Genomic DNA, 26,763 nt, shown 5'->3' with positions numbered 1-26,763 from the left:
GGTTTCATCTTCCTTTCTTGTCTATCAGGATTGCCTATCCCTTCTGTGGAACATTTGTCACCATTCCTAGCAGTGATGCTGATGAGTGATGAGGATGAACACTCTCTTGTGAAAACCCATAAACCTAACTACTGGCTTTCATCATCGCCACCTAAGTTAGGATTCCTATGTGGGTGTCAAGGTTCAGTAATAGCTGGAATTCCTTCTCCTGTCTAGAATAGCATATGAGGCTGGTTGGGTTTCTAAAAGCAGATACTAAGACAGAGTTTTAGATGAAAGATGTTATTAGGGAACCAAACCTGGGAAAGAAAGGAATAGAAAGGCATAGAAAGGATTGGGCAGAGGGGAAGTCAAATTGTGGTACAGGTATGATAAAGCTTGACCACCTGGACAAGGACCTCTAGTCCTCACTCATCGGGGAGAAATTGCCAGACTTTTTATTTTTTTATTTTTTATTCTTTGCATAGTCACTAGATGCAGACTTCCCTGAGAAGGGGGTGAGCTCAGGCAAGGCTGCTCTCTGCAGCTGAGGCCAGCACTGAAGAAGCTGGAGACCCCCAATGCCCACACCTCCGCAGCTGGAAGCAAGTCCTTCTCTGAAGAGGAGTTTGGGCAGCATGATCTCCATGTCAGCAGCACATGACTAGGATAACTTCTTGTAGGTGTCTGGATGGAGCTGTAAACACAAACAGAAGTTTTCTGACTAGTTAATAAAGTCATCTTTATGGCTGAAATGCAATGCATTCTATCAAACTGCCCCCCTTCTAAGTAGGCCTGGAATCCCACCGTATGTTAGCACTCTAGGCTGAGGGTGATCAGTCTGAGATTGGGTAGTTTTGTTTTCTTTTTAATTTCTGCTGTTGTTGTCGTTTTTTATTGTGTTCATGTTCCAGCTTGTAAATCTGCAATGTTGAAGTGACCAAATGGAATAGTGAGTTAACTGCTTTTTTCCATTCTGTTTTCGGGAATCTTTTAAGAAATGTAACTCAATTTTTAAAGGGGGTGGGTTTTGGGTTTTTTTTAATATATATTTTATTGATTTTTTACAGAGAGGAAGGGAGAGGGATAGAGAGCTAGAAACATCGATGAGAGAGAAACATCGATCAGCCGCCTCCTGCACACTCCCCACTGGGGATGTGCCCGCAACCAAGGTACATGCCCTTGACTGGAATCGAACCTGGGACCCTTGAGTCCGCAGGCCGATGCTCTATCCACTGAGCCAAACCGGTTAGGGCTGTTTTTTCGTTTCAATCGTTCTTTTCCCTTGGCTGTTTTTATATGCACATACCACATACTCTCAGCTGAGTGCAACTGTTGGGAGACATATCAATTATAAGCCCGTGATGATTTGCCAAATGTGCAAGAAAATAGTTCACCCCCCTCCCCAAATTTTGTTGTGAGAAAAACACATCAGTCCCTATGCTATTGTAAAGAGCCATTCAATCCATAAGAACACGTGATAAATGCTCTTTCAGAAGGAAAAACAAAGCCCTGATATCTCACACTGACCTCTGCTGTGCAAAGCACTTGTGTGTTTGCTCACATTTTACCCCTGTAACTGCGTGTGAAGACTGGGGAGGAACATCTTCACCTGGCAGGTTAGATATCTCCCCCAGGGCAATGGAGTGACTTCTCAAAGACCACCCAACCCGAAAATTACAGAGCAGTCTCTCACTCCAAGTTCTCCCAATAAATCAAAGACTGCAGATGTGCATTTGTAGGACACATCTATGCATATTAAATTCTGTGCCTGCTGGCCCCAGCCAGTGAATTTGTTTGCCAAGAGCTACTGTCATGAACAAAGAAAAAAAAAGGTAAAAATTAGGGAAGAACTTTTATTGAATGCCCAGTACAAATGTGTTGAGTCCTCTCTGTGTCTTACCTTAATTGAATCATCACCAGGACCCCCCCCCCCCCCAGTGAGCAAGCATTGCTATACCCATTTTACAGATGGAGAAATCAGAGCTTAGAAAATGTGAATATCTTACTAAGAGCAATCAGCTCTCAAAAGTGATGGAACTAACAATCCGGTTCCTTGTTGTCTAACTTCAAACTCCTGGCATTTTCCTGTTCCCTCCTTCTTGTCCTTTTCCTACTCCTTTTCCCTCTTTCTTCCCTCACCACCACTTTTCTTCTCCTTGGAAGAATTAGGGTTATTATATCAAAGAATTCTACTATGCTGCAACCACCCTGTTTATTTTTTAGTTAATAAAAAGTTATAAAAGAAATTGTGTTGGATGCACTAAACTCAAAATTAGCAGTTTTCCTGAGTATTACGTTTCCAAAGGAAAGAAAAACAACTTTCCAGTTGTAACTAAAAGTCTCTTAGCATTTTGCTCTGAACTTTTGAACTACTTCAGACCATTCTGCCTTTTCAAAACCTTCAGGTTTGTGTTCTGCTGGTTAATTCCCTGTGATGTAGTTGGGTTGTTGTAGCAAGGATAATACAGAAGGGTGAATGTGGCAAGAATCCCACTGTGAGCTTTCACATCTCTCACCCTGTTCATCTTCATATCTGCCCCAGCCACCATCTGATCCTGGTGCACAGATATATGATATGCATCTGGAAGCCTTTATTGTGCGCGCTGTAAAGAGATAATGTACCAACACTTGACTACTTTTGGATGTGTGTGGGGTTTCTCAGCAGTAAAAGTCAGTCCAGCCATTGCAGAAATGCAATTGCCCTTTTCTCCACACAAAAGGAAAAATGAGGCATCAGCCTTGGGCCTCTTGCAATTTTTATTTTATCTAGGGAGTATTAATCGCAACAGAAAGGAAAAATGTTTATATGTGCCTACTGTCCTAGAAACCATGCTAGATAATTTTAATAAGCCCCTTAGTCATTATAATAGCCTTGTGTAGTGGATTCAATTAATTTCATTTTGCTGACGAGAAAAACAAAAGTGCAAACAGACTTTGTGAGGTCCAGGTAAAGGTGAAGGCCAGAAACTTGAACTCTGCAGTCAGACTGAATTCATTCGCATCTCTCACCCACTAGCTATGAGACTGTGGACACCCTACCTAATCTCTCCCAACCTCAGTTTCCTCAGCTGTAAAATGGCAATAATAGCCACCTCATGAGGTTATTATGAGAAATTTGAAATTATGTCAGCCTGACTTTATGCACAATTTTTCTTAAACTATAATATACAGGGAGAGGGAGGGAGTACACAACTTGTGAGTTTGGAGTTATGACCTTAAGAAAGGCAAATATTTCTTCTTAATAGTACAAAAAACAATAAGCACAAAGGAAAAACTGTACAAACCAGACTACATTGGAAAACATCACTGTGAGAATGAAAAGGAGGCAAGCCACAAAATGAGAGACGTTATTACAATACATCCAATTGACAGAGGACTTGCCAGAATATATAAAGATGTTTATCAATAAGGAAAAGCCAGACAACCCAACAGGAAAATTGTCAACGGATTTGAACCAGCACTTCACAAAAGAGGATGCCCAAATGGCCAAAAAGCACATGAAAATATTCTCCACATCATTAGTCATCAGGTAAATGCAAATTAAAACCACATGTGATAGCAGTAGACATCAACCAGAATGGCTTGAATGGCTAAAATGAAAAAGACAGACCATACTAAATGCTGACAAGTCTGAGGAGCAACTAGAACACCAATATTCTTGAAAGAGCTGTAGATGGAGAGCCATCGTTTGGAAAACAATGGCGCATTTATGACCCAGAAAAAAGAGTTAACTGTCTGGCCATCCACTGAATAGAAGCATGTTTACATTGGGAATGTGAATACAATAATTATCAGGGCCCAGAAGGTAAACACGCGCTGAGTCATGCTAAAATCTATAATGCCAACTCGATAAGAAAAATGACCCTTTCATCCCATTTCTGTGCTATAAGAGCCATCTGCCTGCCTCCTGCTTCATCTCCAACCCTCTTCACAATGTACAGAAATAATCGGGTTTGTATTTCATCAGAGTATGAAAAGAAGAGTGTGAGTATGGATGCAATATGGGGGTGGCAACGTGGAAATTTCTCCTTTAGCAAGTAGGCAGTTATCTGAGAGGGGCGACCTTGGGATCTCAATCAAAGGGATATTCTATATAAAGAACATTTTGTGGACAGCTCCATTTTGTGTTACCAGTTGCACACAAGAGACAGGATCCTGAATAATAAGGTGCTTTAGAGATTTTGAAAAGCTGCTTTTAGTGACACGCAAGATGGATCTATGTTAGTCTGAACTGGCTCTTCTGAGAAAAAAAATATGAGAATAGAATGCAGGAGAGAAATGAGAAAATGTCTTGTGAAATTAGATGAGGGAGGGGACAGGAGAAAGTGGGAGAGCTTTCAAACCATTATTTGGTATGAAACCTGTGAAAGACAAGAGGAAAGAGAAGGCTTCAGACGACTGTTCTCGGAAAGTCTCAGCGTGTGCAACGGCCAGTCGCCAGGCAGAGGTGGCCCCATACAGAGTTGCAGCCGCCTTGCTTGGAGCATTAGTTTTACCATTAAGTTACTGTTTCATCTTGGATATGTCCCTGGGGCCCTCTAGATCTCCCTCTGTTAAAAAATATCACAGGAATGCTCGATGCACCCTTCTCAGTGTCTTTGCCATTTGTAATTTTGTCTTTACTTGTCTGTGATGCTGTCTCTCTCATTATAAGTCATAGGAGGGTGAAGAATTTATCTGTTTTACTTATCATTATGTCACTGGGCCTTGCCTAGGTCATAAATAAATAGGCGTTAAATTAGTGAACAAACCTTTCAGAGCTGACACTCTGCCAATTATCCAGAAAATCTGATTTTCATCACATAAGATATAAAATACTAGTTTTTTTGTTATAAACATTATTTTTTGTATATAAACATTATTAGTATGTTTATAAGCACTTAATTTCACTTATGAGAAAAATATAAGGAAATAAAGTTATAGTACCAGTGTTGAAAATAAGCTTTATTGTAAAAATCTCTAAGTTTTTGAATATTCTCATTTCTATTTTTGATCTTATTCCCTCCCCCCCAAGATGACATGTGCAGTGTATGGAGAAAACACTAAATCAGGTCACCCCTGAGTGTGATGACCACAAATCTCAGAACTTCTGGAGCAGGATCCATTCCCAATATTCTCTCTGACTTTTTCTGTGCAGATATATTCACAAATCATAAACAAAACATTCTTTGGCAGACTGAGTCTTAATTTTTGATTCAGAAAATATGGTCACCAGATTCTCAAAACTTCTGGAAGCTTTTCTTAGGAATTGTTTAGGGGGACTCTGGGTCTGTGGTGAACTGTTTGCCTGAAAATAAATCTAAGTGTCACGGTACCTATTTCCATGTGTCCACGGTCCATTTCCCTAAAGTTTTGAGGGCCTCCGGGCCTCCCGCTCTACCTTTTCCCGCCTCCCCACCTGCTCACCCACTTGACCAGTCATGCCCTCTTTGCTCTTGCTTTGAGGAGTTAGCCTCCCTGCCTCTCCTCCGTGGTACTGGTAACCAGAAGAGTATTGGATGACTTCTCATAGTTTGTGACTTTCCCATAGAACTTGTGGGAGATGAGTGTGGGCTAGATTTCACAAAGCCGTCTCGGATGGCATTTCCATGGATGCAAACCTGGAGACAAGAGGTTTTCTTTGGATGAGGATCCCAAACTACACTGGACAGAAAGAGGAATTAGGGGAATGAGACAGGAAAGGGGTGATGGAAGCCAATAAATGAGGAAAGTAAAGGAGCAGGCTGCCTCTGTGGGCAGCTGGGGCTGGTCCTGTCCTCCGACAGGACCTCTGGGAAAGACTATAGGACAGTGATGGCGAACCTATGACACGCGTGTCAGAGGTGACACGCGAACTCATTTTTTGGTTGATTTTTCTTTGTTAAATGGCATTTAAATATATAAAATAAATGTCAAAAATATGTCTTTGTTTTACTATGGTTGAAAATATCAAAATATTTCTATATGTGACACGGCACCAGAGTTAAGTTAGGGTTTTTCAAAATGCTGACACGCTGAGCTCAAAAGGTTCGCCATCACTGCTATAGAACATGCTTATGCATTTTCCCACTGAGAAGCGAGGGAACCTAATCTTTGACACACCAACTCCCCACCTGAGGTTGGTTGTGAGTCACTCCTGGGGGCGTTCACAATGCCAGCCTGCACCCCACCCCGCGCAAGCAAACTCTGCACCTGTGGCTCAAGAAAGCCCTGGAACAAATAAGCCGCAAGTGCTTTCGCCAGAAGCCCAAGGGGTCTGAACAGGGGACCAGGCGTGTCTACCCTGAAGGCAAGAGATATGTAAGGACTGGATATGGTGACATTGTACCTGGACTAATTCCCTCCATGAAATTTTATGTGATATAAGTTCATCCATTTCTGTCTTAACTAATTCAGCCCTTTAGCCGACACTCACTGTTCCTCACAGTGGCTCTTCTCTGCTCTGGACACCAATCCACTGGCCCTGGTCCCTTAGCAGAGCCTTATGCAAGTAAGCAAGTGCTTAGGAAACAGAGCACATAAGCAGAGAGGATTTCCACTGTGGCTGGACCATATTCTGCGTCTATAATAGAGGTGGTCGAGGATGTCACAACTGTGGATCATGTGCCAGACAATTGTTTTTCAACATTTATTGGATGTGACAATGTACTAGGTGTGGTCCTGACCCAGGGGACTTGGAATCTAAATAAACTTCTAACTGTCTTTGATGTCTGGTATTTGCCTTTCCTTTCATTCGGTGGTTCTCAGCGGCAGGTGCTGACATTTTTATTATTCACACATACGTTTCCAGGATACCATCTCACCATAACACTCCAAATTTATGCAGGAACTTTCTTCCAAGGAGGCCAAAGCTCTTCTAAATAAACCATCTCTATCATCACATGATTTTAAACACAAGGAAATTCCCATGTGAAGGAAAAGGGGGAAAACATGTTTCCCTCATGTCTTACCTAGAAAAACCAAGGACCACCATGGGCTGTGGCTGTCATAGAGGCTCATTGCTGCATGGGAGCAACAGGCCTCGGTCTTCTAAATGACAAGCCAAGTAACAGGAGGACCAGCTATATACACGTCTGTGAGAAAGTAAATGGGATAACAGTAAGCCTGTCATGTCGTAATGCTATGATTCAAGAGCCTTAACATACAGCTTCTCCCTAAGATGGGATTCATAACATCTGAGTAAAGTGAAAAAATCTTGAAAGCAAGGACCAGCCCCAGCATCTACTCGATTAGGAACCAGGGATTTCCTTCACCCTCATATTTCCCATTGGGCAAAGTATTCCCAAATGGAGATGAGGATGGCTCACCAGCATCACCTCTCTCAGAGTGCTGTTGTGATGTTTGAAGAAGGCAGTACCATTTGTGGTAGGTGAAGTTATGATTGCCATCCTTCACTCAGTTCCTCTGTTATGCCAGTTGGTGGCACATCAATGATGGATTGGCCATGTGAGTAGATCTGGCCAATGGGATACTGGAAGAAGTGACTCATGCCAATGCCATCATGTGCTGTGTGCTTCAGCTTCCCCTCTTGTGCCTGCTGGGATCCACCCAAGTGGAGAGAAGTCCCAGATGTTACCACTCTCCATCATCCCAGGAGGAGCACATTAGGGTTAATAATAGGGTTATAAAATAGTTCCTATTTATTAAGCTCTTACTGTGTGCCTGGGCACAGCTTTCAGCATTTTACATCATTTAATTTACATAATTAACTCCCAACAACCCTAAGAACAGGTGCCGTTGTCCCAATTTTCACATGCAGCAACAACGGTGAGTGGAGGACAAGGAACTTGCCCAAGGTCATCCAAAAGCAATGCACTTGAAGTTTAAAGTCATGCGATCTGACTCCAGGACCCAAGCTGTTCACCACTGCATGCTACACAGAACATGGAAGTTGTAGAGTAAAGGGCTAAGAACTCTCTTGAGCACAGATCCATCTACATGCTGTGTATCATTGTGACAGCCCAGGCTACCAGGTGAGAGCAGGTCTGAGCTCAAATCCTAGCTCAGCCTTTCATAAGCTTGGGCATGTAGATGTACCTGGAAACTTCTCTATGTCTCCATTTCCTCACCTGTGATGGGCTAATACCAGTCATTCGCTGCTAGACCTATATGAAGATTAAGTGAGACAAAGCCCAGAAATTACTATCACTGAGCGCTGAGCAGTGTTAATCACTGCCTCATTCAGCAGCAGTTTTAAGCAGGCCACTAGCAGGGTTGCATTGTGGAGCCCTGCGAATCTCTTTAGACGAGTGAAATAGGTAGGTCAAGTGGCAGAAGCCCGTATGACAAACTGTTTCCACTCTGCTTGCCCTAGAGCAGCTCTGATAAGGACAGAGCAGCCTCTGTCCTTGTGCTGTAAAAACTGATTCTTCCTCAGATGGGAAATTTTGAAGCTCAGGTGTGGGATTTTTAGTTATGCCCTTAGGTCAGTATCCAAAGGTTTGAGCACCTGACGTCATTCTTCTCTCACTTACCCTGGAGTTGAGATAAAGTGCGGGTGCCAGGCAAGGACAAGAGGCACCAGGCCAAGAGCTCATCAGTGTGGCTGCCAGCAGCAGAATGGGTGGCCTCAGCCCACCAACATGGGGCATGTTTGGCTTTCAAAAATTAAAAATATAATTCATTTTTAATGCCAACATCCAAAGTGTCCTGTGCATCCTTTCTCAATCTTCTAGCCATTGTCTTATCTTTGGTGGAGAGCAAACACCTTCATACATACATTTAACCCGCTGTTTGTTCTAAGAATGAATTTGCTTCAGCACTTGGGCACTTAATAGCTTTCAACATGGCCTTGGGAGGCTCTGTTTGCAATGTTGTGTATCTGACAGTCTCCCCAATGACTTAGGAGGCTAAAGAGGCTCCTTATAAAGTACAAAAGGGAATATACAACGCTGTATTCAGGTTTTAAGTGGCTTGTAAATTAGGCCATAGCTACGAGGCCAACTTTGAGTTATTGTGCCTCACCCCAGTGCCCTTCCTGAGTTCACTAACTAGGGCTGACATAGGAAAGCAGGCCATAGTCTATAAATTATTATTAACTCTTTGATTTTACTATGAGTTTCTAGGATGACGACACCACGCTCAAAATATAGAAATAGGGACTTGGCTTGCCAGTGTGCTAACCCTTCATCCCAGTTTCTCAAGAAGCCTATAAAAAAAAAATGAACCTGCTCTTATCGCTGCCTTTTACTCCCCTAATGAACGCAGAAACATCCATGACAAAGTGTGATTTATGGGGAAAGGATTCCTGAAACCATCATTTCATCTTTTCTGTAATAAGGCCTCATGGCTGACAACTTTATAGAACACTGTTGTTATATCGGCCAGGAGAGTCGCCTCGAGATTGTCCAATCCATATGCTGAGCTTTTATTTGCAAAATCAGCCTAGAGAAAACCAGAAGATATGTATAACATCATACAGCTCCTGCTTCTTAATATGCCATTTTTTAGAATCAATGAAGCAAATTTTATTGAGTGGAGTCTGATGACCCACACATTTTTTAAATGAGATCTTTTTTAAAAAAAAATGAAAAAGAAAGAAAAAAGAAAACACAAACTAACTTCAGATGGTGAGTTTGACCTCTACTGGTCTGAGACAAAAAAAAAAAAAAAGATTAATTTTTTTTTACGTAAAGTTTAATAAAAATCATGTCTCCATTATTTTTGTAACGGTGTCTAAGTAAACTCTCATTGCTCATTTCTCAATTTCAAAAAGAAAAAGAAATCACCCCTCAGGTTATAAACTAAGAGGTATTACTATAAATAAACTATGAAACAACCTGAATTTTATATTATGATATAAATTGCAACATGCTCTGAAATTTCAGAGTGAAATCATTCTTGCAGCAAACAGAATCCATACATTAAGGACCAACAAATCCCTAGTTTTCTAGCTCAAATGTCTACACAAACCCTTTGGTTTTTATTTTTAAGACTAAAAAGACAAACATTGAAGGGGGGAATTTTTCTTCCACCGGATGTGGTGAAGGGAAGTGGTGTAAAATCTTCACTGATGTGCCAGGTAAAATGGTGGGGGAGCCTGATTAGCTGACAATAATTCTCACTTTGATCACTGAAATGATCCCAATATCCCTTGGACTCAAAGCTTAGAAAGTTTTCCTTTCTCCCTACTTACAGTTCCTCCAAAGTATCTGCACTTCCTCCCTGTCTCCATCTGTGTCTCTCCACTCATCTGTACCTCAAAGGGCCCGTAGCCTCTCTGTCAGTCCCCACCATCTTCACAATCCACAACCCCGGCATCACAGCCCCAGGCAGGTCATGAGGCAATCAATCATGGAACAGGAAGAAAACACCAGAACTTCTATTTACATTTGGTTTTCTACATGAGTAAGTAGTCCTATCGGAGGTGCAGATGGAAGCTGTGCCCTTAGTGGCCTGCATGGCTGGTGATCACGTGTCACGTTCCAGGCAAGAGCCAGAGGCCAGAGGCAGTGTTGCCCTCCATCCTGCCTTGGTTTTCTGCCTTGTGACGCTGCAGTTCACATGTGCTCAATTTGGAGGATTTATGGATTATATTATCTGGTTTTAACTACACTAACCCTTATGAAAAATGGCTAGGTGGCTTAAACAAAAATTCCTGAAAAGTATGCATGGATCAAAGTTAACACTAGTAATGAAGGCACAGCAAAGAGCAAGATGAAGTCAGGCTGACATGCTCCTCTTACCCCTGATACAACTCCCTGGGCAAAAGCAAGGTAAAATCGATAACCCTCGCAAATCCCAGACCAATAGGATTCATTATTGAAGAACTACTCCCACTGAACAGAGTATCCCTTGGCCTGAATGTCCACGTTGGGCCATCACAATTTGCAAGACTTTAAATTTTTTATGTACTTTCCTCATCTTTTTTTAATTCCTATTTTTCTGTGTGTTTGATATCCATAGAATCTTAAAGCAATAGAATTTATATCACTGATGAATAAAATATGCTGGAGTATATGCTCAAAATTGGTTTACAGTTAGGAATATAAATTTTTAAAATCCTATATAATAAAACCCTAATATGCAAATCGACCAGTGGAACAACCAGTTGTTATGATGCACACTGACCACCAGGGGGCAGACACTCAATGCAGGAGCTGCCCCCTGGTGGTCAGTGTGCTCCCACAGGGGGAGCGTCACTCAGCCAGAGCCGGGTTCACGCAAGTGCAGCAGTGGTGTCAGGAGCCTCTCTCGCCTCCGTGGCAGTGCTAAGGACCCCTGGAGGATGTCCCACTGCGAGAGGGTGCAGGCCAAGCTAAGGGATCTGCCCCCTCCCCCCCCCCCCCCCCGAATGCATGAATATAGTGCACTGGGCCTCTAGTAAATAAATAAGAAGGAAACCAAATATGTAGTTCTCATCTGTCTTTGGGTTTCCTCAGAAGCAGATGATGAGACAAGGATTGACATGCAAGTTGTTTACTTGCAAGTATCGGGATATACTGGCAATAAGGGAGGCAGAGAAACAGGGAAGAAGATAGTCAAAACATGACGCATTATCAAACAAGTTACATGAGGGAATTCCCAAGAGCCACTGTAGAGCACAGCTCAGTGTGACTCCATTCAGGATGAGAGGTAAGAGAGCTAAGATATTTTTGCCCCAACTCCCTTCAGTCGTTGGCAGAGAGCTGCTCCCAAGGGGACATTATTTCCTGGTCCTTCTAGCCTGGGCAGGAGAGAAAAGCAGGCTCAACAGCCAGAGAAATTGCCATGTGTGTCTGAATATGCAAAAAGATGGGGGAAAGAAGAGCAGTGGAAATCCGGCTTCATGCTTTCCAGACCAAAAGAGAGGTTCTGGCCCTCTGGTACTGCCATCAGTTACAGAGCATGCCTGGGGCTCCCCAGTGAAGGCCAGTTCATAGGTCTTCTGTGAATGAAGTCAATCTTTTGGGGGGAGTTTTCTGCCTTTTTAAAAAATATATTTTATTGATTTCAGAGAGAGAGAGAGAAACATCAATGATGAGAGAGAATAATTGATTGGCTGCCTCCTGCACAGCACCAATTGAGGATTGAGCCCACATTCTGGGCATGTGCCCTGACTGGGAATTGAACCAGTGACCTCCTAGCTCATAGGTCGACGCTCAACCACTGAACCACACCAGACAGGTGAGTCCCTCCCTTTTGATCCTCTCTCACTTTATTGGTGTGTGTCTCTGTCAGAGTCTTGCTCCGATTGCAGGAGGTGGGATTCTGTGGCTCTGTAGAGGTCCGAACTGAAGAAGAAAGTTAAGGCTGTATGACCATTCACAGATCTCTTAGGAGTGGGTTGGCATTTAATTTAAATGTGATGCACTGATATAATGTGACAAAGAGAGAAATAAGAAAGACAAGGTAATTTTGTAGAAATTGACATTTAAAAAATATAGGCCAAGTCAAAAACAATAAACATAAACATAGCTTCTTTAGGATGAATTTGATACTGTTGGTGCCTTTTCATAACCTCTCAGTGCACTCTGAAGGGCACCTAGAGAATGGAGTCCCTCATCTCTTTCTGTCACCTAAATGAGGGAGTACTCTTGACTCTTAAACTGGGCAGGGCAGAAGTGATTAGCTGTTATAGCCCCGGGAGCACTCCTCAACCACTGAGGGGTGGACATTGATGACACACACCCCACTTGTCTGCTCAAGGTGGCCATTCTGAGAAGTGCTCTCGGAGGGTCCCCAATTGGACCTAACCCCCCTTGCCCATAATGGTAACCTACTTATTATTGCACTCTTCATTGCTTCCTTTCCTGTCTCGCTTCTCACACCCCCACCAAACCTCCTGGAATCACTTCCTACCTCCATCCAATTGAATACCTCCATCCAAGACCTGCTCTGGGAAGGGACCCAAACAAAGACAAAGGACTTGTTTATTATACATTCAAGACACTAATAGAAACAGAAGCCTGGACTTTTTGAATCTAAATGAAAACAATCAATATAAATAGACTACACGTCATATACACTCCTTAACTTAACCTGGCCTATTTCAGACTGATGGGTTTGGGGTTAGTTTCCTGCAAAGTGCTTATTGCTCTTTAAATTCTTGGATTTCCGGATGTGGAATATTAACACTCATCTAATAAGTTGAACTACTTGTTATTTATTAGAGAACTAGAGGAACTGAGCCCATATGTTTGATGGCAACTTGACAAAGCTCAGTTAAGCACTCACACCTATGAATATGGTGTGGTTTGCCAAAAGGCAGGCATTCAGTTATCCAGCCAAATACATACACTGGAGCACTAAGAGAGACGCACTGAATCTTGACCTGCTGGTATGCAGACTTTTCAAAGTTCTTAAATTTGAAGACAGGTTGACATTTTTCTTGTGGAGTTCCTGGACCCAGAGTTATTTTTCATGAAGCAATTTTGTAAAATTTATGAGGTGAGGATACAATACGCCTTTTTCTTGAGATTCATCCTGCTTACGGGCATCTCTGTAGCAAGCTGGCAAAGGGCAGTGGAAGGGGCTTCTGTGGACAGTCCTGTCATTTGCTGTGGTCTTTTCATGAATCATATGAAGAGGACCTATTCTCTAACCCCTTAGCCTGATTGGAGAGAAGCTCCCTTTGATAGATGAACTTTCTCTACAAACCCAGGAGATTAAAAGTAATAATTATTTTGATATTCATTCATAATATTGAGTGCATCAATACTACATTCTTTTCTTAAATTTTTTTTATTGATTTCAGAGAGGAAGAGAGAGGGTGAGAAAGAGAGAGATAGAAACATCAATGATTAGAAAGAATCATTTGTCAGCTGCTTCATGCACACCCCACATGAGGATCAAGCCCTCAACCTGGGCATGTGACCTGACTGCAAATTGAACCATGACCTCCTGTTTCATAGGTCACCACTCAACCACTGAGCCACACCGGCTGAGTTACATTCTTTTCTTTTTTTTTTAATAGGATTTCAAGGTGTGGATACCACAATCTGTTTATCCACTTATCTGTTAGAAGACATTCAGGTTGCTCAAGTTTTGGGCTATTATGAATAAAACTGTACAAATATTCATGTACAAGACTTTGTGTGGACATATGCTTTTATTTCTCTCTGGTAAAATTCTAGGAATGGAATGGCTGCACCATAGGTAAGTATATTTTCAACTTTATAAGAGACCAACAAACTATTTTCCAAAGTGGTTGTTCCATTTTGCATTTTCACCATTAGTAAGAGCCCTAGGAGCAAGGTTAAGACCATTGGGCAGGGAACTGCAGGACCCTGGTACCCTGAACAGGTCTAGAAGAGGAGCACAGCTTTGAGGAGGCAAGGCATGTACCTGAGGGGAGGGGTGCAGCTGGAGGAGGCCCAAGGTCAGGCTATTAAAGCACAGAGCCCAAGGCAGGGCCCCTCTTGCCCTGATGTCAGGGCAGTAACTGTATCCTGCTGTCAAGAATCCATTTATTGCCCTGGTCCCAGCTGCCCAGTTGGTGAGAGTGTCATTCCTATATGCCAAGGTTATGGGTTCAATCCTGGTCAAGGCACATACAGGAGGCAACCAAATTAATGCTTCTCTCTCTTTCTCTTTTCCTCCCTCTTTCCTTCCCACCTTCCTTCCCTACCTCTTCCTAGCTCCCTTGCTCTCTCTCTCTAAAATCAATTTAAAAAATGTTTTAAAAAGAATCAATTTATTGCTTCACCTTTTAATAGCTATCACCCTGTTAAAATGAGGACTGTGAGAGCAAGGCTGAGTTCACAAGCATATTCCAAGTATCTAGTGGAGAGCCTCCTTAGCTGTTATTAAATGACTGGTGGTTAACTACGTGCCAGGTGGCTTACCACTCCATGTGTTAGCCCAGGGGTCACCAACAAGCCTTGAAGGTGAACATCATCATCCATAGTTTAGTGATCGTTTTAGTCCATTCAGGCTGTGGTAACAAAATACTGGAGACTGTGTCATTTATAAACAGTTTGGAGGATGAAAGTCTGAGGTGCGGGTATCAGTATGGTCAGGTAAAGACATTCTGGATTGAACACTTCTTGTATCTTCACATGGGGGAAGGGACAATTCAGATCCCTGGGGCCTCTTTCATAAGGGCACTAACTCCATTCCTGAGGGCTTCATCCTCATGACCTAATCACTTCCCAAGGACACCCACACACACATCTCCTAATATCATTCTCTTGAGATTTGGTTTTCAACATATGAATGTGGGGAGAACATAAACATTCAGACCATAGCACTAATGAAGAGGCTGAGGTTCAGAGAAGCCCAGCTTGCCAAAGCTTACACAGTCAGTAAGTGGTGAGATTCAGATGCAAATCCAGGCTTTCCATTTCCAAAACTATGTTCCTTCCACTACAGTTCATGATAAAGCACTATGCAGAACCAAAAACAGTGATTAGATGACTTCACTTATAAATGACTGCTTTCATTTTGTTTGTGTTACAATAAACTGGGGCTGAGTTCCCATTTTCTCTCACCACTACAACCTTTTGAGTAATTTTTTATCTCCTGAAGCAATTGAAAAATTAAGTCTGCTCCGCTCCCTCTCCTGGCAGCCTGAGCAGGAGGGCCAGCACCCAGCCACCAACATTTAGAGTTCCAGAGTCAACACCAGGATGCTCACATGCAAAGACAAATGACAGTCCTTCCTTCTTTAGGAAAACTAGAATCTTCTTCAGACAGAAATGCATGTTGGGCTTGCCCTGAGTGTGGAAAGCACTTCCTGGTCTGAGTGTGTAAAGATACAGTGCTGAGCACAATGAAACAAAAGTATGCATTTACATAATGTGTAATGAACTGTTTAGAGACAACTAAGAATTAGTAGTCATTGGTAAGTACTTTGTGTGAATATTTATCAGATAAAATCAAAAATTTCAAAATATTTCCAATTTAGGAGTAAAACTGTCTTTTAAAAAAAAAATCAGAAGATAAAAGTAAAGGGATTAAGATGTATTGTGTGTGTGTTTTAGAATTTTTACCATTTATTTGTAAATCCTTATATTTTTATTCCCAGCTGCAGATGATGCCTGGAATTTCTTTAACTATCAGTGATGTTCTAATCTCATATTTAGAAATAAAACCATCTAGGTGAAAACCTCGCTCCTCTGCCCACCTTGTTCTGTGCATACAGGTTGTTTACGTTTCAAATAAGACCAAGTGCAAAACGCCTCTCAGTTTTCTTCTCTTCTTTTAAGTTCCATCTTCTCAGTCAAATTTACACTTCAGCTGCTGGATCGGCACATATTCTGTCTCTGTATATTCTGCCCCAAGGCCACCAGTGCTATGTTTAGTTAAGCAGAGGACTCACCATGTCAGACTACCACCCCAAATCTATAATGGCTCCTCATTGCCTGGGTTACAATGTCTTATTATGGCCTTTGAGACCTCTAGACTTTGGCCCCTATCCTCTTCTTGTCAACTGTCTGCCACAACACTCTAGTCTGCCATGCCTGCCACCCACAGCTGAGTCCCTGGGGATTTCCATGCCCTCCCTGCCCATCCTCCAACTCTAACGTGTGTGCTGTCCTCTTGCTCATAACACCCATTTCCTCGCCCAACCCTCTCCTGCCTGTTGCAAGCCTTCTTTGTAGAAGCTCAAGTCAAATGCCACTTTCTATTCCAACCTCCAAACCTCCCTAAATATGTTTCTTGCTCTTGATTCTACGGAATTGAATTCTACCCCACTCCTTCACACCTTGTTTAATCTCATCTATGTGTGTATTTCTCTGCTGTAATTGTCTGTTCTTACAGGTCGGGGAGCTGTGCCTCACTCATCTTTGTGCCTAGCACAAGATATGTGTTCAATAAATACTTATCTGATAAATGTATTGAAATGATGCTGAATGAAATTCTTACTAATGTGTTAATGATTGATAGCCCTTTTTGAGAAATACTGCTAGTCTCAGATACAAAGAAATTAAAGTTCAAAAGATTTGATGGTCCAAATCAAGTAAAAAGATTGGGTGGATCCAAAAGACACATACACACACACACACACACACACACACACACACACACACACTTTTCCAACTTCAGAATGAAGCTGGCCTATGGAATCAGTAGCATTCAGTTCATCCAACAAAAACACTAATTTTTCTCAACTCTGTTAATCAGATGAGAGAATAAAGTTAATTTTTCCTATTGGAGATGTTGGCGAAGGTTGTGATTTTAAGGATTTTCTAAGGCTTTTATTTGCAATTCAGTTTAACTGCTTTCTAGGGCCTGAGATTTGCCTGCTGGGTTTCCCAGTCCCCAAAGAGTTTTGGAGCATAGCGTTAGCAATAAAAATTAATGTGCCAGGGGAGAAGGTCAGTTAGTGTGGAGCCGCCTATGATACTTTAGGTACAAAATGGGGTTCGTCAGTGATTAATGAGATCTTAACTGGCAGGACAAGGTACAGTGTCCCTTCTGGTTCAACTTTGTTTTTGCAATGTGGTCCGCACGAAAACAAGAGCAGAAGCAACGCTGTGTGCCAGGCACCGAGTGGGAGAGGTGTCCTTGCACAGCTCTGCTGTGCCACTCATTTCTAGCCTGGAGGCCCTCACAGGTCTCTCCCTGGCCAGAGCCTGCCAATGTTTTTGAATTGTATGGTGGTTTCATGTTGTGGATAAATGTCCAGTGTTTACTGGGACGAAGACACCGATTCATTTTGCTCTGAGTCCTGCTTCAGTTTACAACTTACCTCTTCAGAGTAAAAAAGGCGTATACTAGCTCACTTTTCCCACCACCTCATCTTCAGAGCATCTTTTCAGGCTGCGGTTGAAAAAGCCAGTGCCCTCCCAAGGCTGGACACAGGCACTTGTTATGACTAGTGCAGCCAGAGTCACTGAGGTCCAGCCAAGTGAGAGGACGGGGCTCCGGGAGTACAGCCACGATGGGTTAGGGAGGGCTGAGAAGCCCAAGTCTGAGACATCAGTTAAGAAACAAGAAAATGCATGTTCTCTTCCATGATATAACAGTTCTCTAAAGGAACTTAAGTACTGTTATCTTCTCAAGCTGGGAAATTAGGAAAAGTATTAAAATAAAAAAAATACTCAGTATGTGGTAGCATAACCAATGGACACAAGACACTGGGGGGTAGGGGAGGCAGGGGGAAGGTCAAGGTGGAAAAAAAAGGAGACATATGTAATACTCTTTGTAATACTTTAAGCAATAAAACAAAATTTTTTTAAAAAAAGAAAACAACAAAAAAAAGATTTCCCATTTTCTTTGATGATGCAATATAGCCTTGCTACTTTACTAAAAAAGTTTTAAATTAGCATAAGTTATGGTCTTATAAACAAACTCACCATCTATTATCAAAGGACAAAATCCATCAACAAATTTTAGGTTAGTTAACTCAAAGCAACTCAGTTTTCCTGAAGATGGAAAATGCCAACCAGAAACAAAGGGCCTATTACATTTCCAACATGGTGATACGTGCTGTCACAGACAGAGGAAACACAGGACATCATTCTTCGGGTCTCTTTTTATGCTACACAAATGTATTTTTAAATGGTCATAGCATAGTCTTTGTGTGAGAACTAACTACTGCTCTATATGTGGGATAGTGTTCACTTCATGTTTTTGTATATTTTTAAATCATTTTATTTTTAAATACCTGTGAGCCTATCAATGTTCTTTTCTTACCCACAACACCTTGCTCAGTTTCAAACTTGTGTAAGGCTGTTTATTGACTGGATCGGAGTTGTCACATGACCAAAGGCATCCTTGCAGAGGCTGGCCAAGGACCAATGAGATTATCTAGCTCAAAAGACTCAACACAATAGGGTTGATAGTAATTACCTGATCCAATCAGATGAAGATACAAAGACAAGAGAATAGAAAACATGGTGTAAAAAAAGAATATTCAAGTTACTCTTGCACACCACACCCAGAATGTAATGATATAAAGCCACCATTTTATTATGCTACAGATGATATGGGTCATAAATTTGTAGAACAAACCACAATAGATGGCATTTTTCTGCTCCACAGTGTCTGGGCTCCTTAGCTGAGAAGACACAAAGGCTTGTGGGGTGGAGGGCCTTGACAGTTGGGAGCTCGAATAATGGAGACGCATTTTAATGTCTGGCAGTTGATACTAGCTACCTGTTGGGACCTCCTTGGAGCTTTCTGGTGAAGCACTTAAACATAGGGTTGGTTTGTGTGGCTAACTTGAGCCTTCTCACAGCCTGGAAGATCGCTTCCTGGGTGTAATAAATATGATGTTCCAGGTATTTTGTTTGTGTTACAATAAACTGGGGCTGAGTTCCCATTTTCTCTCACCACTAAAACCTTTTGAGTAATTTTTTTTCTGGGTGTAATAAATATAATGTTCAACTTCAAGTCTTACCAGAGATAAGCAAGGAAATTAGGGAAGACAGGCAGCTTAATTATGGTTAAGATTGGTGCTACATGAATGACCCTGCCAGGATGTATATCCAGGTCCGTCAACTATTACCTTGAGCCAGTATAATCTTGTTTAGATTCCTCATCTGTGAAATGGATAATATTGGTTCCTCCCTGGCAAAACTTTTAGGAGGATTAGATGAAGGTAGAGGTATCAATCACTTCCATAGTTTAAATACTTATATATTTACTAGAGGCCTGTTGCACGAAGAGATTCATGCAATAGGCCTTCCCTTCCCCTGGCTGCCGGCACCAGTTTTCCTCTGGCACCCAGGACCCAGGCCTTCGCTCCGGCCGAAGCCACCTTCAGTTTTCGCTGCTCTGGCAGGAACCGCCTTCAAGTCCTTGTTGCTCTGGCCGGAACCGCCTTCAAGTCCTTGTTGCTCCGGCTGGAGCCGCCTTCAGTCTTCGCTCAGCCACTTCGTGCCTATGTATGCAAATTAACCGCCATCTTTGTTATGTTAATTTGCATACTCTCCTGATTGGCTGGTGAGTGTAGAGAAGGTATGGTCAATTTACATGTTTGTCTATTATTAGGTAAGAAATACCTGTATTACATAAATATAAATACCCAATTAGTATTATTTTTTTTCTTAACTTATGATATAACATCACTTGCAAAATTTAATAGAGTTTTTACATAACTTTAATTCATGGCTAATCTTTAAGAAATGTACTAAAAAATTCCACCCATTTCTCCTGAATCCCCTACCAAACACTCCCTAATATTTTCTACCTTCCAACAATTACAATCACTAGTGCAGGCCCATGGAGATGCTAACTTGTTTTGGATATGTTTTGTTTGCTCTTTTAGATCCCCTGCCCAACCTTCTCTCCTCACCTCTGTGTTCCAGGATGCTAACCTCTATGGATTGTATCACTAAGTTCCATTGCCCTGTTTTGGGTTGAAATCTAACCTACTACTTAACACCTCCATTAATCTTAATAGTATCTATTGCAACAACATTGGCCAGCAAGAGTGCTTTTCTCCATCTTCAATGACTGATTGCATTGTGTCTTGTAATCTTGGGTTTATTATGTTGTTACTCAGAGGTCCTGTCTTCAATATTTATTTGTAAGGACAAGATTTAGCAGCATTCTGGAGAGCAGAGGTTACATGAAGCAATAATGCTGTTGTAATGAATTTAAGACATGATCCCTATGTGTATATATTGTGCAACTGAGAGTGGCACTTCATACATTTATTAATAAATAATAATGATATCAATCAATTAGATGCTAATATGCTAATGTCACTTTATACATTTAGAATATTAGAATATATGGGAGAAGAGAACTAATATTCATCCTTATTCATTCCATTTTCCAATATTTGAGGAAATTTTCACAAAGCTTACCTGGTCACAGGTGACCACAGTCACAAAGACCTGACCATGACATAACTTGCCATGGAAAAAGTTAGGCTTCCAACACCATCCAAGAGGCATGAGTTCCTAATATTTTAACAGCCCCCTGAGCAAGAAACTTTGATTCCCAACTTGAGAAAACAATACCAATGTGATCATCATTATCATCAATATTAGCCACATTGTCAGACCTGCGCTGTCCAACATGACAGCCACTAGCCACATGTGGCTCTTTAATGTAAATTAATTTTAATTTAATTTAATTTAAAATTTATTTCTTTGGGAGCATTAGTAGCATTTAAGGTGTTCAGTTGCCACATATGGCTGGTGGCTGTTCTATTGGACATCAGAGAACATAGAACACTTCCATCATCACAGAAAGTTCTGTTGGATAGTGTTGATCTCGAGGACTACTGTGTACAGGCACTTTCCAAGTGTTATGTCACTTAATTCTCACAAGAAACCTGTGAGGAAGGTTTATTGTCCCATATGATAAAGCAGAAACTGAAGTTCAAAGGTGTTCAACAGCTCTCCAGTCTCCTAAAAGCACACCCACTCTTCTCTGATGGGTCTACATTGATAGAGAATCTCCATGACAAGGCCAACTTTCCCACCCACTGTGGGCTAGAAAAGAAATTAAGGTCTGAAACCCTCCCCTGCTAGGACTGTCAAAGGTAATGCTTGAAGCTAAGGGCCACTTTCAACATTAATGTTGAAGAAAAAGGAAAGGGGGTGGCACATTATCATTTTTTTCTAAAGAAAGCCTTTATTCCTAGCATTCCCATCAAAACTGTTCTGTTTTTTTTCTGTCTTTTGTTTTTTCTTTTTTTTCTTTTAGTATGTTTGGTTCATCTGCTCAAACCCTAAATAGGCTTTTCCATATGCCCTTCTTTCCTCTTTTTTATATTTCCTTTAAGTACAAGTGCTAAATCTGTGCCATATTTTTATTAGTTTTACAATGATGTTGTTGACATTTTTGAGAGCTTTTTGATGTCTGAGAAACTCATGAACTTTTTACTTGCTCTTTTGAAACTTTGAAAAAAAAAGTCTACACTGCGAAAGGACTATGCTTATAAGCAGATAAACCACCTTCTACCCAAAGATATTTCAACTGAGGATTCCTATCTGTTATTAGTTACTTATTATGCCATTAGTTACTTATTAATCCTTGTAGAATATTATTTTCTGTTCTAGTCTCCCTGACAACATTCCCATTCCTCAAAGTTTACCAGAAAGAGAAATTCAAAGTGGTAAGATGATCAAGCTCAGCCCTATAGTCAACTCTCTTTCCTCTCCTGCCTGACCTGGCTTCCTCTCCATCACAAAATCTCCCGGACAGTGGGTATCAGAGGGGATTCACATGAGTTACAGCTGAGCTCCCCTGAATAATTTGTGAGCTTCAATATTTGCACACATCTAGCCATGTGGGACCTCTCTGCCTGATCCAGCTGTTTGCCTCCTCCACATCTGTTCGTTAATTGGAAACCCAAATGTACACAACAGAACTTGGTGACCAGAGGGAGGATATGTTACCCACACTGAACAACTTTCCATGCTGTAAACAAAGAGTAAATGACACTGATTTCAGCTCTTTACAGATAAATTTGCACAAGTGAACTTTACCATGTGTCTTTTGAACAAAATCATGGTTCTCTCTCAGCCTGGCCCAGCAGACAGCCGAGATTGGAGCAGGGCTGTTCAGTGCCTTTTGAAAGCGTTGCCTGTAGAAATCTGTTCCCTTCTCGGTCTGCTTCCTGTCCCTCTCCTTTGTGTTTCTGTCTATTCCTTGCTTTCCTCTACCTCTTCTTCTCTCATTTTTTCTTCTCAGTTTTCACTTTCTCATGTTCTGAGAAGGACTTAGAGTCGAATTCTGGGTGGACAGACACACTAAGGTATCTACCAAGGCTTTGTCATGGATGCTAATTTGCCATCTACCATTCTTGGGTGCGGCAAAGTCCTTTTCCTTGGACCACCTTAAAGCACAAAAGCTCTCTCCTCTAAAGGACATTGAATTAAAGTTTTCGAAGCTCTCATATGGGATACTTTCTGGGGAGGCAGAGTGCTCATGACAAGTAAGGAGCAAGAAGGTAGAGGCTGAAAATAAACCAAGCCCACCTCCAGTTCCAGCCTGGGGCTTGCTAGTGGCCTGAAAAGATTCTACATGATATTTCCCCTTACAACAAAGAATGTCATCACACTTTCTTTGCAAGGATCCTTATGGTATCAGGGAAAATATAAGGTCCTAACAAATTAGAAAAGGCATTAAAAAAAGTTTAGTGAATTCTAACATCTTTGTTAGAGAAAGGAGGTAAGAATTGGGAGCAATCCAGATGTACATGCACTGCTGCTATTCTAGGAAGGAGAAAAGAAAGAAAAATAAAAACTCTGGCAATGATATCAACTGGGATTCTGTGGTGGGCAGAGCTGGTGATTAGCCAATTTCACCTGCCTAGCCAAACCAATAGTTTGCAGTGAGTCCTTGGCTGGCTGTATTCCGTTTTAAGGATTTTTAGCGTCACTCTGGTCCAGATTTGGCCTTAAAGAAAACCCTGCACAATGGTGTAGTCATTGGGATACTTTAGGTTGCAAAGAAGAGAAAACACAGCTGAAGTTCATGTAAACTAAAAGGAACCAGGTTGGCTCATATGATTGAAGGGCTTCGGGATGAATTGACAATATATCAAGGGCCCACTTCTTTTCTCCTCTCAACCTGGACATCCAGAGTCAACTCCACCTTAAGGCTGTTTCTGCTTATGGCCCAGCCATCTGGAATTCATGCTTCCTGTCTATGTCTGGGAGGAGACAGACTAGAATGGCTTTTGGAAGCTCTCTCAAAAGGACAAAAAGAACCTTCCCAGGAACTCATAGCAAAGCTTGCCTTGCAAATCATGAGTTTGGACCTCATCAGATACCTCCTCCTGGACCGTTTGGGAGTAGGGGCTATGGGATGATCCTTAGGTCAGTGAGGCTGCCACAGACCTGGAAGCGGTGCCAGCCGCCAAGGCAGGAAGAGTGGTGGGTGCCTAGCTCGGTAGGCAGGCGTCTGCTAGGAGGGGAATGAGGGGATTCTGCTGAGTAGACACCCAGCAATGTCCACTACCTGCTGTCGTTCCAGTACGCCACTTCCTGGGGTCTGGGTGAAGTCACTCCCTCAGAATTACACAGTTTACTAGACCAGTGATACTCAGAGTGTGGTCCTGGGGCTGCTGCTCTAAAGGCTGTCCTCTGTCTGCAAAGAGATGAGGACAAAAATAGAGAGGAAACATTTGACCACTTCGACAGAGTAATTTTGTGCTGTGGAATCTAATAATTTAATAATTTTAAAATGGGGCTTGTATTTTTTTTTGCATTTTATTTTCTTTTTTCCATCACCATTTATTCCCTCTATGGCCTCTTCCACCTCCACCCCTGTAATCACCACATCATGTCCATGTCCATGAGATCTCTTCCTTTTTTCCCTTTTTTGCTCAATCCCTCCCTCTATTCTAATGCTCCCTCCATCCCAGAGCTGTCTGCCTGCTCTCTATCTATGACTCTGTCTCTATTTTGCTTGGTAGTTCAGATTAGATTGTTCATTAAATTCCACAAATGAGTGAAATCATATGGTACCTGTCTTTCTCTGACTAGCTAATTTCACTTAGCATAATGTTTTCCAGGTCCATCCATGCAGTTGCAAAGGGTACATTTTTCTTCCTTTTTATGGCAGAGTAGTATTCCATTGTGTAAATGTACCACAGCTTTTTAATTCACTCATTTTCTGATGGACATGGGGCTGCTTCCAAATCTTGACTATTAGAAATAACACTGCAATGAAGATAGGGGTCCATATATTCTTTTGAATTAGTGTTTCAGATTTCTTCCAATAAATTCCCAGAAGTGGAATCACTGGGTCATAAGGCAGCTCCATGTTTAATTCTTCAGTTTTAAATTTTTAAATTTTTAATACTGCTTTCCCCAGTAGCTGCACTAATCTACTACCCACACACAGATGTTGTTATGTCTCATGTTGTCCCAAAGGTTCCTTAAGCTATCCTCCTTTTTTTAAATCTTTTTTTTCTTTTTGCTGCTCTGATTGGGTGTTTTTTCTGCCTTGTCTTCCAAATCACTGAGTTGATCCTTTGCTTCATCAAGCCTGTCATTTAATCTTTTCAGTGTATTCTTTATTTCAGATATAGCATTCTTCATTTCTGACTGGTTTTTCTTTATGTTTTCTATTTCCTTTTTCATGCTGTTGAGAACTCTTATAATCATTACTCTGAACTCTATATCTAATAAATTGCTTACCTCCACTTCCGATAGCTCTTCTTCTGGAGAATTCTCTTATTCCTTTATTTGGTGTCTGTTTCTTTGTCTCCCCATTTTGGCTGCCTATTTGTGTTTGTTTCTATGTATTAGGTAGATCTGCTACAGCACCCAGCCTTAGTAGGTGGCCTTATGTAGTAGGTGACCTGTAACACAGTCTCCTTATATGACCACCATAACTTGGTGCTCTAAGAACGTCCCTTGTGAACATTTTGTGGGGCCTCTTGTTGTAACTGAGTCTTGATAGCTATTGGCCCATTCGTGCATGGACTCCACCCTCAGGGTGGCTGACAGTGAGGCTCAACTCCCAACGCAGTGTGCAGGCAGCTGTGCAGGCGCTGATTGCATGCAACAAAACTTCCTCAACAGGGTTTGGTGCCTGCCAATATCTCCCTGTGGATTTGCTGCTTGTGAAACTTATTGGACCCTGTTCTGTTGTTGTCTAAAGGTGGCCAGTGGGTGTACGGGTTCTGGACCTCTTCAGAGGGACTCTGGTGCAGGCAAATGTCAGACACTTGGCCCTGAGCAACCTGTTTAGAGCTATCAGTGATCCATGGTTTTTAACTCCCTCAGCTGTGCTTCGATGTGTGTGTAGAAAGTTCCAAGCTGTGCACCAAGTTCTGATCTTACTAGCCCCACGTCCAGGAGCAGGTTAGGCAAAGACAAAGCACCCAGAGATCCTGTCTGTTAGTCTCAGTCACTTAACGAGCCTGTGGCTATAGTCAGGGTGTAAGCTCCACAGTGTGGGGTGAGAGGGATTCAAAGAGTGGGACTATTGCTTCCCCGCAGGCTAATGCTGAGTGGATGGAAAAGGTCTAGCTGAGAAGGACGGTCTCTGCATTATGGGGGAATGACTCAGCACAGGGTTCCTGGTGGCTGTCCTCTCAGCTTCCTCCCCAGAGCCACTAACTCTGCAATCTCCTCGCACAGCTTTAGTCTACTCTGCCCTCCCTCTGCGAGTGCCCAAGGTGAGTGGCTGCAAAATAAATTTTGTGCATTGGCCCTTTAACACAGTGCCTTCATTTCTAGCCATCTCTCCTTGCCAGACAGAAACCCTACTGCTTTTCACAGCCAGATATTATATGGGCCTCTTTCCAGTTCTGGTGCTCTGGGCTGGGGAGCCAGGTTTGGGGTTTAGACTCCAGACTTCTCAGGGGGAAGCTCCCACAGCTGATATATTCCTCCAGAACTTTAGCTGCTGCCTGTGGGAACCCAGACAGACCTCTCATGCCTCCATACTTTATGTACTTGGTTATAGGCTTCTCTCAAGCTAGTCTTCACTTAGGATGATTTTTTTATATTTTAGTTGTAATTACAGTTTGGCCCTGGGAGAAGGTCATCGTAGCTTCCACCTAATCCATCACCTTCTTGGACTCCCATGGGGCTTGTATTTTGCATGTCTTTTTAAAATTTATTTTCTAGTAATTTAGCTTTATTGTACTTTTGAAAAGTGTTAGTGCATGATGGATTTCTTTCTTTTTTCTTTTTTATTGTTTAAAGTATTACACATAGTAGTACATATATCTCCAGTGGTAGCCCAGTGGTTGAGCATCCACCTATGAACCAGGAGGTCACAGTTTGGTTCCTGGTCAGGGCACATGCCCAAGTTGCAGGCTCGATCCCCAGTAGGGAGCATGAAGGAGGCAGCCAATCGATGATTCTCTCTCATCATTGATGTTTCTATCTCTCTCTCCTTCTCCCTTCCTCTCTCTGAGATTAATAAAAACATATAAAAATATTTTTTAAAACCTGGTCCTCCACTATGGATTCTTGTGTCTCCACTATGTTAAGTGCTGTGTAGACGAAAGGA

General features: G+C 42.0%; 1 long non-coding RNA gene across 1 annotated transcript in view; it reads right to left on the bottom strand.

Annotated features, from left to right (window-relative positions):
* Positions 1 to 578: 578 nt before the first annotated feature.
* The window catches only part of LOC118663080, a 32,226-nt gene continuing 6,041 nt past the window's right edge, over positions 579 to 26,763 (bottom strand). Inside the window, exon 3 of the long non-coding RNA XR_004969986.1 lies at positions 579 to 676. This is a non-coding gene — a long non-coding RNA (uncharacterized LOC118663080). The remainder of the gene's footprint in view (positions 677 to 26,763) is intronic.

The sequence above is a fragment of the Myotis myotis genome, unplaced genomic scaffold, assembly GCF_014108235.1.
Source record: "Myotis myotis isolate mMyoMyo1 unplaced genomic scaffold, mMyoMyo1.p scaffold_m19_p_9, whole genome shotgun sequence".
NCBI classification, from domain to species: domain Eukaryota; kingdom Metazoa; phylum Chordata; class Mammalia; order Chiroptera; family Vespertilionidae; genus Myotis; species Myotis myotis.
This window is presented reverse-complemented; position numbering and strand designations above follow the sequence as displayed.